Below are 17718 nucleotides of genomic sequence, written 5' to 3' on the forward strand. Positions count from 1 at the left end.
AGGGAGGGAAGGGGGATGGAGACTATCTTGTTAAGTAAAATAAGTCAATCCCAGTGGAGTGTGGTGGCACACACCTGTAATCCCAGCAGCTGGGGAGTATGAAGCATGAGGATCGTGCGTTCAAAGCCAGCCTCAGAAACTTAGCAAGGCCCTAAGCACCTTAGCGAGATGCTGTCTCTAAATAAAATACAAAAAGGCCTGGATATGTGGCTCAGTGGTTGAGTATCCCTGGGTTCAATCCCCAGTACCAAAATAATAATAATAATAATAATAAGAAGAAGAAGAAGAAGAAGAAGAAGAAGAAGAAGAAGAAAAGGAAGGAAGGAAGGAAGGAAGCCCAAAAAAACCAAAAGGCCGAATATTCTCTCTGCTATGGGGATGCTGACTCACAATAGACAGGGGAGTGGGTTCACCAGATTAGACAAGGGGGAGAGTAGGGGGAAGGGAGGGGAATGGGAATGGGAAAGACTGTAGAATTAATGGACATAACTTTCCTATGTTGATATATGAATACACAACCAGTGTAACTCCACATCATGTACAAACCCAAAAATGGGAAGTTATACTCCATGTATGTATGATATGTCAAAATACATTCTACTGTCATGTATAACCAAAAGGAAAAAATTAATTTTTTTTTAAAAAAGAAAGTTCGAGGCAAATCTCAGAAACTTAGCAAGATCCTGTCTCAAAATAAACAAGACTGGGGGTATAGTCAAGTAAGAAAGCACCCCTGGGTAAAATTTGCAGGAGAGAGAGAAAGAGAAAGAATACAAGGCAAAAAGGAAGGGAGGGAGGGAGGGAGGAAGGAACTTTTGGGGAAGCAGAGGCATCCTGAAACTGAACACTAAGTAGCCTTGTTAGGAACTGAGTGCCCTGTGTCTCTCAAGTTAAGGCTGACTGTCCTCAGGGATACGAAAGACAGTACCTTGTCTCTAGGAGGAGAATGGAAATAGTGAAGTTGTAGTTCACAAGTGGTTTCCATTATTTAAAAAGGCCTAATTAAGAAATTATATAGGCTGAGCATGGTGCACGCCTGTAATCCCAGTGACTTGGGAGACTGAGACAGGAAGATCACAAGTTCAAAGCCAGCCTCAACAACTTAGAGGCCCTAAGTAACTTAGCAAGACCCTGTCTCAAAGAAAAAAAATAAAATGACCTGGGGATGTAGCTCAGTGGTTAAGTGCCCTGGATTTAATCCCCAGTACCAAAAAAAAAAAAAAAAAAAAAAAAAAAAGAATTCTACATTAAAGAAATTTTACATTTATAGCCAGTCCATTACCCAGAATTAAAATCACCATAGCTTCAAAACATCCATATCCAGACATTACTATCTAGCAAATTAGATCCTTGAGGAATGAGAAAATGAGAATTTAGAAGAATTTAGAAAGGTTCTCCCAGTCATCCTCATTATGCCAGGTAAATAGCTACAGGCTATAGGACTAGATCAACTTAATACAATCTCCAGCTGATAGGGAAGGGATCAAGAATCTCCCCTTTCCTATTTATCCCTAGGGATACTTATTAAGGGTACATTTGTTTCTTGAAACCCTGGCTGTTAAAGACAGCGGTGTGATTGACAGGCTTACACAGCTATCAACCAAATAGAACAGGTCATCAGGTCCAGGGTAATTGTTATACAACAAACATCATCTATTCTGTTAGGGGTCGCTGGCTCAGTTGTGGCTCGCCAATAGCTCCCAGAAAAAATGCTCTGCAGATGAGATCTCACTCAAGAGACTTTATTTACGCCCACGATTCACATCCGCTCAGGGCGGAAAGGAAAAAAGAAGAAAGATGGCTTATGGCTTCTCCCAGATATTGGAATCTCCCGGGCTGGAAAGAACCAATCGCGGAGGAGAATTCTTGCAGGCTGACTGATGAACCAATAGCATGTTAGGACCTATCGTGGGAGGCAGGAAGATGGTGACAGCGTAAGCCGGAAATTCCTGTAAGGTAAGAGGCGGGCAGAGCGCAGATTGACAGGTGATGGGGAGGCCGGAAATTCCTGTAACAGAAGAGGCGGGCGGCTTTATACCTTACATATTCAATGGATATCAATTTCAAAATAAGAGTCCATAGAGGTAGAGCAGAGATAGTAAGATAATAAAAATTAATTGTTAATGCTGAAAATGTTAAGAAAGAACACTTCCCACCAGGTGTGATGGCACATACATATAATCCCAGCTTCTTAGGAGGCTGAAGCAGGAGGACACCAAGTTCCAGGTCAGCCTCTGCAAGTTAATGAGACCTTGAACAACTTGAACTTTTTAATTAAAAATTAAAAAGGGCTGGGGATGTAGCTTGGTGGTAAAGCACCCCTGGGTTTAACCCTTAGTACTAAAATATTAAAAAATAAAAAAGAACACTTATCTTTCCAATGTGGAGGGTTAGATAATTTTAAAATTTCCCTGTTACAAAATACCTAGAAAATGCTGGATAAAATGCAACAAACACGCTGGGGCTGTAGCTTAGTGGTAGAGCACTTGCCTAGCACGTATGAGGTACTGGGTTCAATCCTCAGCACCACATAAAAATAAATAAATAAAATAAAGTTTAAAACAGTGCTTTTTAAAAAATACAACAAACATTATTTAAAATGTAAGGAATATGGAGGAGGACAAGTTTTAGTTTTAATTTTATATCCATCTGGACAGTTTGAATGTTTTGACTTTGTGTATCCATTACTTGACTTTGCTATATCATGTCATTGTTTTAATTTTTATCATTGTGTTTTGTTTCCATTTGTATCATTTATTCTTGAATAAGCAATACTTAATATATGAATCAAGATTCAAAAAGTACAAAAGATCAGATCATAAAATTCTCCTGCCCATCCCTATCTCCAGTCTCCTACTTCCTCTCTCTTATCCCTTCAGTGCTATTTTATGTAAATACAATCAAATGTATGCACACATACCTAAGTAATGTCATTCCCTATATTACTTTAGTATGCATCTTGTTTTTCTCATATGCCAATGGATTTTGAAGATCAGTTCATATCCGTACCTAAAGAGATTTAAATGTTTTTATACAGCTGCATAGAATTTGATTTGGATGTTCCATAATTTATTTAACCAATCCCTTATTGATGGGCATTAATATTGTTTTTAGGGGCTGGGGTTGTGGCTCAGTGATAGAGCGCTTGCCTGGCATGTGTGAGGCACTGGGTTCAATTCTCAGCACCACATATAAATAAATAAATAAATAAAATAAAGATCCATTAACAACTTAAAACATTTAAAAAATTGTTTTTAGTCTATTGCTATTGTTAGGAAAAATTTAAAAATGCAAAAAATGCAGTACCAGATGTTAGGGGCAGTTGTGGCTCGCGAATAGCTCCCAGAAAAATGCTCGCAGACATGAGGTCTCACACAAGGGACTTTATTTATGTGGTCCACTCAGGGAGAAAAGAAGGGGTGAAAGAGAAAGATGGCCCATGGCTTCTCCCAGATATTGGAATCTCGAGGGCTGGGAGGAACCAATAGTGGAGGAGAATTCTTGCAGGCCAATAGCATGTTAGGACCTAATGTGAGAGGCAGCAAGATGGCGGCAGCGTAAGCCGGAAATTCCTGTAACATAAGAGGTGGGCAGAGCACAGATTGACAAGTGGTTGGGAGGCGGGAAATTCCTGTAACGGGAAAGGCGAGCGACTTTATACCTTATAGCTATTATAAATGAAATGCTGTAATGGGTAACCTACACCATACGTCATTTCTTTCCTGTGTTGGTATATCTGTAGGTTAAATTTCTAAAATTGGAATTCACAAGCCAAAGAGGTGGCGCATTTATAGATATACATGTTATGGTTTGGATATGAGGTGTCCCCCAGAAGCTCCTGTTAATGCAGGAATGTTCAGAGGTAAAATGAGTGGATTATGAGGATCATAATCTAATTAGTTTATCCTAGTTTGAATGGACTCACTGGGTGATAACTGTAGGCAGTTAGGGTGTGAGTGGAGGAGGTGGGTCACTGGAAGTGTGCCAGAGAGGAGCAGCTCTCCTCCACTGCCACCCTTCTGCCATGCTGTTTTGCCTAAAGCCAATGAAATCAGCCAACCATGGACTGAACCTCTGAAACTATGAGTCCAAATTAAACACTTCTTTCTCCAAGTTGGTCTCGTAGGGTGTTTTAGTCACAGCAACATAAAGCTGACTCTGTGTGTGTGTATGTGTGTGTGTGTGTGTGTGTGTGTGTGTGTCTGTGTCTGTGTACTTTGTTTTAATGGGTTCTTGCTATGTTGCCCAGGCTGGCCTTGAACTCCTGGACTCAAAAAATTCTCTTGCCTCAGCCTCCTGGCAGCTGAGTCTACAAGCACATGTGTTACTGGGTCCAGCAGAAACTGTGCATTTATAAATAGATATTTGCTAAATACTTTCCAATTAAAGACATTCCCTCCAGCAGTATGAGTGTATTCTGTATATATAGCTTTTATAATTAAAATAATAAGACATTTTAAAAATTAGATATAAGTTCAGAAGACATTCTAAGGGAGGATTTCTCCTTAAAACCAGTAATATTTAAAAAGTGTGTGGGGGGGTTATTTCCTATTGAAGCCAGAATTAAGGACAGGTAGTTAGTGTAGAAATAGGAAATCGGTCAATTCCAGGAAATGAAGCCATGAAGCCATCTGCCTCTGGAAGTTGGAGATTGTTCCTGGAAGAATGGAATGTCAAGGAGCTCCAGAGCCCATTGGTTACCAAATTTACCTGCCTTTATCAAGGACTGCAAGCATGGAACTGCTAATTAATGCGGGGGGGGGGGGCTTGCCTGCCTGAATCACCTTGGCCCCCCTGCCCCTGACTTCTCACTTAATACAAAACCAGGCCTAGTCACATAGGCAGGAAGGAGAGATAAGGGGGTAGAAAACTGGAGAACAAAAGAGACTTTAACCTATAAAAGATGTAGGGTTCTCTCACTTCTTGGGACTTTAGAACATCAGCCATGGCCCCCTTCTTCCTGCTGAGAGAAGTCTGTATTATTACCTTTAAATAAAACCTGCTTAATATGCTTGCCTTGGTGTGCTTCTCTAGTGTTCAATCTTCAACATTAGAAGGAGCAGAACTCATCACCGGTAAATGGTAGTATCACTATGGCCATAGAAACTTTGTCCCATTTCCTTTGCCCCTTTGCTAAGCTCCCTTGGAGTCCCAGAAATAATAATATTGTAGAAAAAGGGCAGAGCACCCATTTTATTTTTTAAATGAGGTACAAGGTTTCCTCTTAAGAGAATTTCCTCCAATTAGTGTATTAGTTTGCTGGGACTCTCATAACAAAATACCACAGACTGGATGGTTTAAACAACAGAAAGTTTGTTTTTCTCAATATTCTAAAGGCCAAAAATCCAAACTCAAGTTGTCAGCAGGATCTGCTTCTCATCCAAGGCTTCTCATAGGCTTATGGATGGCCATCTTCCCCTGTGTCTTCACACAATCTTCCCTTGTCACTCATCTCTCTCCAAACTCCCTCTTCTTGTAAGGACACTGGTCGTACTGGATAAGGGCCCACCCTCATACCTTCATTTGAACTTAATTACCTCTTTGGAGATCCAATCTCCAAATATCATGAGGTACTAGTGTAAGCTCACGGCCCACAAATGACGGAGGCAGGAGACAGGAAACAAACCTCGGATCAGCAAGCTTTCCTTTATTCTGCAGTGAAGTCCATCCATCAGGCATAGGAGGGCCCATTTTCTGGGTATGGCGATTCTCACCTCCACCCCCATTTACAGAAGGAGTCTAGGTTTTTATAGTTTCATTGGAGACTGTGGAAGTGCCGTTTTTACAGTCAGGGGCTAGTTGTGCAGGTTAGAACTTTAACTTAGGAGGGTAGTTGTATGAAGGTTGAAACTCATTATTATCTGGGGAGATAGGAGTCCAGATCCCAAGGGAGGAGTCCTCAAATCTTGCTGATTGTTTTACTTTCTCTGGGATCCATTGTTTCCCAGAGTTTCAGTATCTGCTATGCCCCCATTGTTAGGAGCAGTTGTGGCTCATGATAGCTCCCAGAAAAACGCTCCGCAGACACGAGGTCTCACACAAGGGACTTTGGTCTGCACAAGGGACTTTATTTTATGCAGACGATTCACGTCCGCTGGCGGGGGGGGGGGGGGGGGGGGGGGTTGGAGGAAAAAGAGAAAGATGGCTTGTGGCTTCTCCCAGATATTGGAATCTCTCCGGCTCGGAGGAACCAATAGCATGTTAGAACATAACGTGGGAGGCAGGAAGATTACGGCAGTGTAAGCCGGAAATTCCTGTAATGTAAGAGGCGGGAAGAATGCAGACAGGTGATGGGGAAGCCGGAAATTCCTGTAACAGGAGAGGCGGGCTGAACGCAGATTGACAGGTGGTTGGGAGGCCAGATTCCTTACACCCATTTAGGACTAATTTGTGATGGCAAAGGGCCCCAGCATTCAGTATTTGCCTCCTTCCTTCAAGATGCATTGGGGTTGGGAAGGGGTAAATGTTTGCTTTTGGTGGAGATGCTGGAGATGAACCCAGGAAGGGATGAAAGTTTGCTTTATCCCCTCAGGGCCCATAGTTATTGGGAAAGGGTGCACTGGGAGAGGTTTAATGTTTGGTCAATTTCCCTCCCTCCTCCCAAGCCTCGCTTCCCTCCATTTTTCTTGGGGAACTGTCTTATAGGAATATTATTTTCCATAATCCTTCAACTAGGGGTTAGAATTTCAACATATGAATTTGGGGGGACAGAATTTAGTTCATGACACTTAGCATTAACCTCTTTTACAAAGGAGAGGTGAAGTCTTGTACTTGTTCTCAAACCTTCTGTAAAAGTCTATCACCAACAGCCTCTTGTCTGTGATTCTTTAGGGAGTGAAAGAATTGTAGCTATGTCCAATAAGTTACCGAGAAGAGATATGGAAGGATGACCAAATGATCCATAATATGAATTAATTAATTGAAAGCAGGGACATAGCATCAAAATGACCAGGCATAATATAAACCCCAATTAATGTTTTATTTTTGGGGTGGTGGTGCTGGGGATCAAACCAGGGCCTTGCACATGCTGAGCACTCACTCTATCACTGAGCTATACCTCCAGTCAAAATTCCAATTAATATTGAAAGACACTTACACTTTCCCATTAGACTCTTTAAGGGAGTTAGATCCCAGTTTTATTTAAACCTTAAAGGAACAAACTGGGAGCCTAGCTCAGTAGCAGAGTGCCTAGCACATGAGAGGCCCTGGGTTCCATCCCCAGTACACACACACACACCACACACCAAAAAAAAAAAAAAGAAAAACCTTAATGGATATAGTGATGACCCCCAAAAGTTGGAAGATTTGAGTGACATCCAAATTAACTACTATTAATAATAATTCAACATTTATTATGAGCCAGGCATGGTGCTAAGTATTTAGAAGGCAAAACAGCATCAGTGGTTTAAGAATAGTATGGAGTCCTGGGATCAAATATAAATCAAGTTGGGCTGGGGTTGTAACTCAGTGGTAGAGCACTTGCCTGGCATGTGTGAGCTACTAGCTGGCCATCCTCAGGAAAGTTACTTACCCTTTTTGAGTCATGGCTTCCTTCCATTTGTAAATGAAGATGATAACAATATTTACCCTATGGCACTGGTTTGTCTGGTAAATGTAACCTGTAACTGTTGACAATGGAAATAATGAAGACAAATCTTCCAGCCCTTGACTGGAGCTGGTTTATTATCACTACTTTGCAGACAAAGAATGGTAGAGTTTAAGTGATTTGGTCAAAGACATATTATAAATAAGCAAGTAACAAGGAAAATAAACCCTTCAGCTTCATTTGCCTGTAGTTGATTTTAAAAAGCACTAATTTTGGAGGTCATGCTGCTGAGCAATATATGAGACTCCCACCAGCTTGGCTCAGATGAGGCCTCTGACTGGAGCTACCTAATGAGTGAAAAATGTTGCCTGTTTCTGTCTCCTCCAGTTCTCTGGTGAAAACTATTGTTTGCATCTTAATGATTAACTGCAAGATTAGCTCTTCTAGGAAAAGGAAAGCCAATGATACACATAGCAAAACTTACTAATCAGTAACTTTTGTTAGGATTTACAGAACCCAGGTCAGACATCTGATAGTCTTCAGATAACATGAAAATGTGAGCCAAGGACTTGCTAATATTGTTCTTTAATTAAAAGTGGAATCATGTTTAAACTTGCAGGAAAATAATGTGTTTGTTTAAATTTATTTTTTCAAGGGCCAGCCTAGGAAGTGAGGGTCAGTTATTAATCTCAAGGATGTTCCAGCAAAAAAAAAAAAAATATCCCCTCCAATGACAAATAGTTATGGAGCCTGGATGTGCAACTCGGCACATGGTCTTCCTGCCCATTGCCCCTCCTCTTCCTTCCCCTCCCTATAAAAGCCCTTTGTGTCCCTGAGTTCCCAAGATGGAGCTTTGAGGAAAACAGCCCCTCCACTATCTCAGGTCACCCCTTCAATAAAAACTCATTTCCTTCCCACCAGCTCATGTCTCCTGAGCATTGGCTTTTGAGCAGCAAAAGGCCAGACTTGAGCCTGATAACAAGCATCGGAGCCAAGGTTTGGGCCCAAGTTGACTGATAGCAAAACCCATGATTTTAACTCCTAGTAATAACTATGCCATCTCTTCCTGATCCTGATTATTCCCAGCATTGGTAAACCTGAAAAGACAAAAATCTCATGTTTGCCTCCAACCTCAACCTTCCTTTGTTTTCCCCTGGAGGTTTCAAAGCTTTCAGGTAAACAGGAACCCTAGAAGTTCATTTAAAATCCTAGGAATCCAGACCGGTGGCGCCACCTGTAATCCCAGAGGCTCAGGAGGCTGAGGCAGGAGGCTCTCAAGTTCCAAGCCAACCTCAACAACTTAGTAAGGCCCTAAGCAACTGAGTGAGAACCTACCTCTAAATAAAATATTAAAAATGGGCTGGGGATGTGGCTCAGTGGTAAAGTGCCCCTGTGTTCAATTCCTCCTAAAACCAAAAAAAAAAAAAAAAAAAGAAAAAAAAAAATCCTAGGAATTTCCAAATCTGTGTGCAGATTAGCCCTCCTGCCCCTAAAGTCTGTTCCAAGAAATCTTTTTCACCAAAAGACTCCCTCCCTTGGCCAAGGATGACTTACTGCAGACTGGAAACAGATGACTGTGGCTTAGTTTTCAAGGTCCTTTTCACCCACTTGGGGACCAACTGAGGACTCCAAGACTACTGATGGGCCCTTCCTCTCCCAGTCATTCCTCTTAGATCTTTCCTTCTTTCTTTCACCATCTAGATTACTGTAGCATTACAGTCTTCAAGAAGGAGAGTATGAGTCCTCCAACTTTGTCTTCCTTCTTTGGGACTGTTTGGTTATTCAAGGTCTTTTGAATCAGTTTATTGGTGTTGATGAAATAGTTTGTTGGAATTTTGAGTGAGATTGAATTAATTCTATGGATCAAATTGGAAAGAATTTACATGTTAGCAATATTGGGTCTTCGAATATGTGTTACTCAGTTCTTCATCATTGTGACCAAAATACCTGACAGGAACAATTTAGAGGAAGAAAATTTTATTGTGGCTCACAGTAAAGTTCAATCCATGGTCAGTCAGCTCCATTTTGGGGGGGTCCACGGTGAGGCAGAACACCACAGCCAAAGGGCAATAGTGGAGGAAAGCCGCTCATCTCATGGCAGTCAGGAAGTAGAGAGGGAAGGGTGAAGGAGCTGCAGGGGAGTTGAAGTTGAGACACACCCCCCACCCCGTGACCCACCTCCTCCAGTCACACCCCACCTGCACCCAGTCAGTCCATTCAAACTGGGATGGATTGATTAGGTTACAACTTTCACAATCCAGTCACCTCACTTCTAAACATTCTTTCAAACTTTCAAACATTCTCATTAACACAGGAGTTGTGGGAGGACACCTTATGTCCAAGTCATTACATTTCACTCCTGTCCCCCAAAAGCTCATGTCTGTCTCACAAGGCAAAATGCATTTAGTCCATCTACAAAAGTCCCCATAATCTCAACAGTTCTAGCACTGCCCAAAAGCCCAAGTCCAAAATCTCACCAGAGACTAAAGACAAACTCTTGCTGTGAGCCCCTGTAAAAATCCAAAGGAAGCTAGATATATTCAATGTACAGTGGCACACAGTAAACATTCCCATTTCAGAAGGGAGGAATAGGGCCATAGAAGAGAGAAACCCAGCCAGGCAAACAAGTCTCATAACTGTGTATCGAATCCAGGATACATGGTAGCAAGATGTGATCCCCAAAGACTTGGGCAGCCCCGCCTTTATTCCCTGCCCATTGCAGTGCCCATGGGTTTTCTTTTAGCCTGACTCTCTTCCAGCCAGCAGCTTTTCTTGGCAGACAGTCCAAGTTATCAGCATCTCTTCCTGGGATCTCCAATCCAACTTCAGGTTTATCTTCCCTGTTTCATACAGCACCTTTCCAGGGGCTTCCCCTGGGAATTGCTACATTTTTCTTGGCCTCCCGGGCCTTCCTTTGAATTCTCAGTGGAAGATACTCTATGACCCCAGTATCCTGCATTCCTGCAGAACCAGCATCACATGGATTGACACCAGGGTCTGCCACCAGCTCACACAATACCTGGGCCCCTGAAACCATGCCTGCTGCAAATACTGAGGGCCAGGAGACTAAGCATAGTAAAACAATGCCCTGGGCCCCCCTTTGCAGGCAGGGTGTCCCCATGATCTTTTCTCAAAGGAATTTTCCCTTCTATACCCCTGAGCCTGCAATGGGTGTGATCCTGCCAATACACAAAGTCTCAGGACACTGGAAAAATGTAGACAGATTCTTTGCCAGAATATAACATGAGTAGCCTCTAATCCAATGCCCAATATATCCTCATTCCCTTCTGAACTGTCTTTTCTGCCTGCATTCTGGTCTCTTGAGCTCCCACCAGAATTGCCCATTAAGCTCCATTTAAAACATCCTAAAACTTCTCCAGCCTGCATCTCCAAACTTTTCCAAACTCCTCCCATAAACCAGTTCTGAACCACATGATCAGATTAGTCATAGCAATGCCCCCACTTCTTGGTACCAATTTATTAGTCATTTTTTCATTGCTGTGACCAAAATAGCCAATAAGAACAATTTAGAAGAAAAATTTATTTTGGCTCACAGTTTCAGAGCCATGTTCAGCCAGACCCATTATTCGGGGCTCCAGATGAAGCAGAACACCAGGGTGGAAGGAAAGCTGCTCACCTTGTGGCAGCCATGAAGCAGAGAGAAAGGAAAGGGAAGATGAATCCCACCAGAGCACACCCACAGTTATCCACCTTCTCCAGGCACACCCCACATACCTACAGTTAGTACCCATTCCTAGGATGAACCGATTAGGTTATAGCTCTCACAGTGCTATTTTACTGTCACACATTCCTGTATTAACACAGGACCTTTGGGAGATGCCTCATATCCAAACATAACACCATCCATGAACATGGACTACTTCTCTTATTTAAAACTTCTTTGATATCTTTCATTAGTGTTTTGTAATTTCCCACATACAGATCCTGAACATATTTTGTTAGATTTACACCTAAGTGTTTATGTCGGTGATATTGCAAATGACTTTAAATAAGCTTTGTTTTTTAGAGAAGTTTTAGGATCAGCAAGTTTAAGCAAAAGGTGTAAAGGTTTCCCATATTCCACCTGTCTCCCCCACCAGCAACATTCGGTCCCAGTGTGGGATAGAATTCTACAATCTATAAACCCACATTGATACATATACAGTTTACATTAAGGTTCACTCTTGGTGTTATACATCTTATGGGTTTTGACAAATGTATAATGACATTTATCCACCAAAATGATATAATACAGAATAGTTTTGACGCCCTGAAATCTTGAGTGTTGTTCCAATCTATCCCTCCCTTCTTCCTAATCTAGGCAATCACCTATCAGTTTACTATCTCCATAGTTTTACCCTTTCCAGAATGTCATTTACTTGGAGTCATACAGCATATAGTCTTTTCAGATTGTCTTCTGCTATAGTTTGAATCTGGAATGTTTCTAAAGGCCTATGTAATAAAGGTTTCGTGCTATTGAGAGGTGGTGGAACCCTAGAGAGATGGCAACCTAGCACAGGGAGTTAGATTACTGAGGGTATGCCCTCAAATGGTATTGTGAAACCCTACTTCTCTCTCTCTGCTTTCTGGCTCCATGAGGGAAACAGTTTTCTTCCCTAAATGCTCCTGCCATGATGTACTGCCTCATAATAGGACCAAAACTAGTGGGGCCAACCAACCATGAACTGTCAGCCAAAATAAACCTTTCCTCTTTGAAAGTTGATTATCTTAGGGTTGAGGTTGTAGCTCAGTGGTAGAGCGCTTGCCTAGCATGCATGAGGCCCTGGGTTTGATCCTCAGCACCACATAAAAATAAAAGTATTGTGTCCACCTATAATTTTTTTAAAAAGTAAGTTGATTAGGGGCTGGGGAGACAGCTCAGTCGGTAGAGTGCTTGCCTTGTAAGCACAAGGCCCTGGGTTCGATCCCCAGCACCCCCCCAAAAAAAAAAAAAAACCCAAAAAAAAGTAAGTTGATTATCTCAGATATTTTGTCACAGCGACAGAAAACTGACTAACATAGTTTCTTTCACTTAGCAATAGGCATTTAAGTTTCCTCCATGTCCTCTCATGACTTGATAGCTTATTTCCTTTTAGCATTGTCTGGATGTACCACAGTTTACCCATCCATTCACAGAGTAAAGGACACCTTGTTTGCTTTCCTGTTTTCACAATTATGAATAAAGCTGCTCTAAATATCCATGTTTAGGTTTTGTATGGACACAATTTTCAACTCATTTGAACGAATGCCATGGAGCAGCTTTCTTGGATCATATGCTAAGAGTATGTTTAGATTTTTTAAGAAATTGCCAAAATGTTTTCCAAAGTGGCTGTACCATTTTTGTTCCCAGCAACAACAAATGACAGATCTTATTCCATATCCTTACTTGATTTGGTCAGTGTTTTGGATTTGGACCAGTCTAATAGGTGTATAATGTTATCTTTTTGTTTAATTTGCTATTTCCTAATTATATCTGATGTAGAACTAAATTTTATAAGCTTATTTACCATCTATGCATCTTTGTGGTGAGGTATCTCTTCAGATATTTTGCCCATTTTTTTTTCTTTTTGGAGACAGTGTCACTATGTTACCTGGGCTGTCCTCAACTTCCTAGGCTCCTGGGCCATCCTCCTACCTCCGCTTCCATTAACTGGAATTATAGGTGTGCATCACTACCCCAAGCTAACCTTTTAAATCCAGGGCTTCACACATGCTAGGCAGGTGTTAGACCATCGAGCAATACCTCTATCTTTCCCCTTTGTGCCCATTTTTAAATCAGGTTGTTCATTTTCTTGTTGTTGAATTTTAAGAGTTCTTTGCATGTTTTCAACAATAGTCCTTTATCAGTCATGTGTTTGGCAAATATTTCATCCAAATCTATGGCTTATCTTCTTATTCTCCTGATGATACTGATTTTTAAATTTCAAATCCCAATTGTTCATTGCCTGTGTATAGAAAAGCAGTTGGTGTTTTCGGTTTATTTGTTTGTTGGGTGTTTTGTTTGTTTGTTCGTTTGTTTTGTTTGTTTTGTTTTGTTTTGTTTTGCTTTGGTACAAGGAATTTAACTCAGGGGTGCTTTATCACTGAGCCACACACCCCCGTCCTTTTTATTTTTATGTTTTTAAATGTTGCGACAGAGTCTCTCTAAGTTGCTCAGGGTCTTGCTAAATTGCTGAGGCTGTCTTTGAACTTGTGATCCTGCTGCCTCAGCCTCCAGAGCCCCTAGAATTCAGGCATGTACCACAGTGCCCAGCCAAAGCAAGTGGTTTTTACTTATTGCCTTTATATTCTGCAATCTTGCTTTACTTATTTACAGAGGTTTGAGAGGTGGCTTTTGTTTTGTTCGTTTTGTTTTGTACTAGAGATTGAATCCAGGAGCACTCTACTACTGAGTATATCCCCAAACTTTTTTTAAAAATTTTTTTTATTGAAACAGGGTCTCACTAAGTTATACAGGCTGGCCTTGAACTTATGATCCTTCTGCCTCAGCCTCATGATTAGCTGGGATTATAAGAATGTGCCACTGCTCCTGGCATTATTTATTTAGTTCTAAGAGTGTTTTGGTAAATTATGAGGGATTTTTCAACACAAACAATTGTCAGGGAGAAAAAACTTTTCTACACTTTTATGTTCAGTCCCTGGGGCTTGTTAATTAAACAATTGATATATTAATAAGGGGAAAATAAAGCTTATTCATATGCATGTGAAAATACACCAAAGAAGGAACCCTTCAAATAGTTAAAGATTTATACACCAAATAGGAAAGATAAATTGGGGGAGAAAAGGCTTCTATGGAAAGAATAAATGAGCTTATACAAGGAACAAATGAGAGATACAATAATCATATCGGTTTATGCAGGTGTGAGCGGACTTTTTTTTTTACTTCTTCTTTATAGTCAAAATCTCCCCCTGAGAGGAGATTCATGGCAGTCTCACTCTCTGAAGTTCATGCTTTTGGTGAGGAGAGAAAGTCCAAGTTTTTATTCCCCTCCATCTATTGACTCTCAAACGTCTTTAGTTTAAAATGATCTTTATGTCCGTTCTTGGGGTCCAAGTAGGTCCCCACACAATCATGTCATCTGTGAATAAACACAGCTTTATGTCTTGCTTCCCAATCTGTATACCTTTCCATTCCCGTGTTTATCGTATTGCAGTAGCTAAGAGTTCAAGTATGATTGTTCGGTAGGAGTGGTGAGAAAGTTACAAAGATGACCTTAAATTTCCCTAAGCTTGACCCAACTTATTCCTAATTCTAGGCCCTGATCTCCCTTTTCTTAGACCATTTACTTTATTTTTTATTTTATTTTATTTTTTTGCAGTGCTGGGGATTGAACCCAGGGCCTTGTGTTTGCAAGGCAAGCACTCTACCAACTGAGCTATCTCCCCAGCCCGACCATTTACTTTAGAAAACTTGTCATTCTAAATTTTTTCTCTGCTCCTGGTTCATGAACATAAACTGCTAAGGCACTTCCTTAGTGTATGCAAAGCCCTGGGTTTGATCCCCAATATTGGAAAAAATAAAGGGATTACATCTATGTAAACCTTTCCCCAGCCTTTTGGTAGTTTTATGACTCAGGAAAATATCTTCTCAAACCCCCTTTTTTAAATGTGAGCTTTGAAGGAGATAACACAGGGCTGAGTGGTAGAGTTCTTTCCTAGCACTTGGGGGGCCCTGGGTCTAATCCCTAGTACTGCAATAAAAAATAATAAATATAAATAAATAATTAAATAAATGCAGGAGGTAGCATGCCAATCTCCCAATCTCTGGGAGGGTAGGAGTATCAAAGACACCAATTAGCAAACACACCATAATCACAGAGAAAAACTTTTGCAAACTCAGGATTTACCCCATGTGCTTGACACACCCCATTGATCGACCTCCCCCAGTGTCCTCCAGCACCTTTCCCACCGGCTCATTCTAGTCCTTGAATCCCTCCACTTTTCTTCAGCACAGTCAGAGATCCAGGCTTGGTCTGCTCCCTTATTGCTAGCAAGAGGCCAGAACAAAATCAATTTCTGCTTGCTCATCTTGTCCACTGGGAATTTTCTTGAGCAGGGGACATTCTTGCCTTATTCTTGATCTTAGGAAAAAAGTGACTCGTCTCTCATTACATCTGGAATTAGGTGTAGGGTTATTTGTAAATATCATCCAACAAGTCAAAGAAGCTTCCCTTCTGTTTCTAGTTTGCTAAGAGTCTATTTCATTTCTTTTTAAATTCGTGAATGGGAATTGGATTTTGTCAAATGCTTTTTCTTTTCTTTTTTATAACTTTAAATTTTTTATTATTTTTTACTGTGATAGAATACACATAATATAAAAATGATGTTTTATTGCCCCTTCTTCCCAACCCTGGCAACCATTCTATTTTCTGACTCTATGATTTTAACTTCTTTAACTACTTCATATGTGTAGAATTATGCAGTATTTCTTTTTGTGACTGACTTATTGCACTTAGCAAAATATCCTCAAGTGTATCATCCCTAAAGGAAAGGGGAACAGTAAAAAATCATGCTCCTGAATGCCCTGTTTCTGTTCCTCCCAAACCTGACCAAGTTGAGGGAATAATGAGAGCAAGCCAGAGCCGGAAAGTCCAGATACACTATGATGATACACTTTGAAGGACCCTGATTCTCTCTAATGCACACTGGGAACTAGGGCAAGTTAGTGTCATCTGCAGAAAGCTACTTTCTTGCATGTACATTGGGGCAGTTGCTCCTTGGTATGCTGCTCATACAAGCAAACTAATATTGATGATGTCCCTGCTTCTGCAGCCTAACAGATAAACGTCTCTCTGAATTGGGACAGGCACAGAACTGAGGGCACTGCAGAAAAGATAAGTGTCACTTGTCTGACCAGTCACCACTGAACAAAATGCCACAAGGAAGAGGAGGCCACGCTTGGTGAAGCACTTTGGGAGACGGAGGTACTATCTGGTACCACTCTTCTTGGCGCAGTCACTGAACTCTTGTTAGTTTCACCTAATAAATCAAACATCTCCTATACTGTCTCAGGGCACTTTTTTTTCACTTTCCCACAACCAACCCCTACAGCCCTGGCACTACTGGGCTGTGGCGGTTACATCAAGCTTCAATCATGTTGAACCATATGTCAGAATTTCTTTCAAGGTTGAATAATATTCCATTATATGTATATACCACATTTTCCTTGTCCACCCATCTGTATTGGACACTTGGGCTGCTTCTGCCTTTTAGCTATTGTGAGTAATGCTGCTATGAGCAAATATGTCTTTGAGATGCTGCTTTCAGTTCTTTGGTGTACGCCCAGCAGCACAACTGCTGCATCATATTTTTTAATTTTTTGAGGGCCAACCATCCTGTTTTCCACAGGGGCTGTACTATTTTACATTCCCACCACCAGTTTTCAGTTTCTTCACATTCTCTCAAATATGTTAGCTTTTTGCTATTAACCATACCACTGGGTGCAAGGGGACATCTCATTATAGTTTTGATTTGCATTTCTCTAATGATTAGTAATATTTGGTATCTTTTAATGTAGTCATTGGCCATTTGTATATCTTCTTGGGAGGAACGTCTATTCCAGTCCTTTGCCCATTTTTAAATATAATTGTTTATTTTTGTTGTTATTGTTGTTGTTGTTGAGTTTTAGGAGCTCCTCCAATATTCACGGGGTTTTGAGGGGTGGATTGAACCCAGGGATGCTTAACCACTGAGCTATATCCCTAGTCCTTTTTGTTTTTTTATTTTGAGACAGGACTCACTAAGTTACTGAGGTTGGCCTTAAACTTGCAATCCTCCTGCCTCAGCTTCCTAAGTCTCTGAGATTACAGATTGCACCACCATGCCCAGCTTCTACCTATTCTAAATACCAATGCCTTATCAGAGATGTGAACTACAAATATTTTCTCCCATTCTTTGGGTTGCCTTTTTACTCTGTTGATAGAGAGTTACTTTTTGTTTTGGTTTGGTTTTTGTTTTTCTGTAAAGGTTTTACTACGTACATGGGGGCTAGTCCTTCATTGGTAGTTGCTTTCCTCCTGGTAACCAGGATGTTGCTCAGCCCTTCTCCCTTCCTCTTGACACAGATGTGTGTCCTCATGCTTTTCTTGATGAACTTGAAGGTCTGTTTGTCCTTGGAGACCCTGAGAAGCTCCATGGCACTTTGCTCATTCAGGACAAAGCCACACACCTTG

This window comes from Sciurus carolinensis, chromosome 1, assembly GCF_902686445.1.
Source record: "Sciurus carolinensis chromosome 1, mSciCar1.2, whole genome shotgun sequence".
NCBI lineage: Eukaryota > Metazoa > Chordata > Mammalia > Rodentia > Sciuridae > Sciurus > Sciurus carolinensis.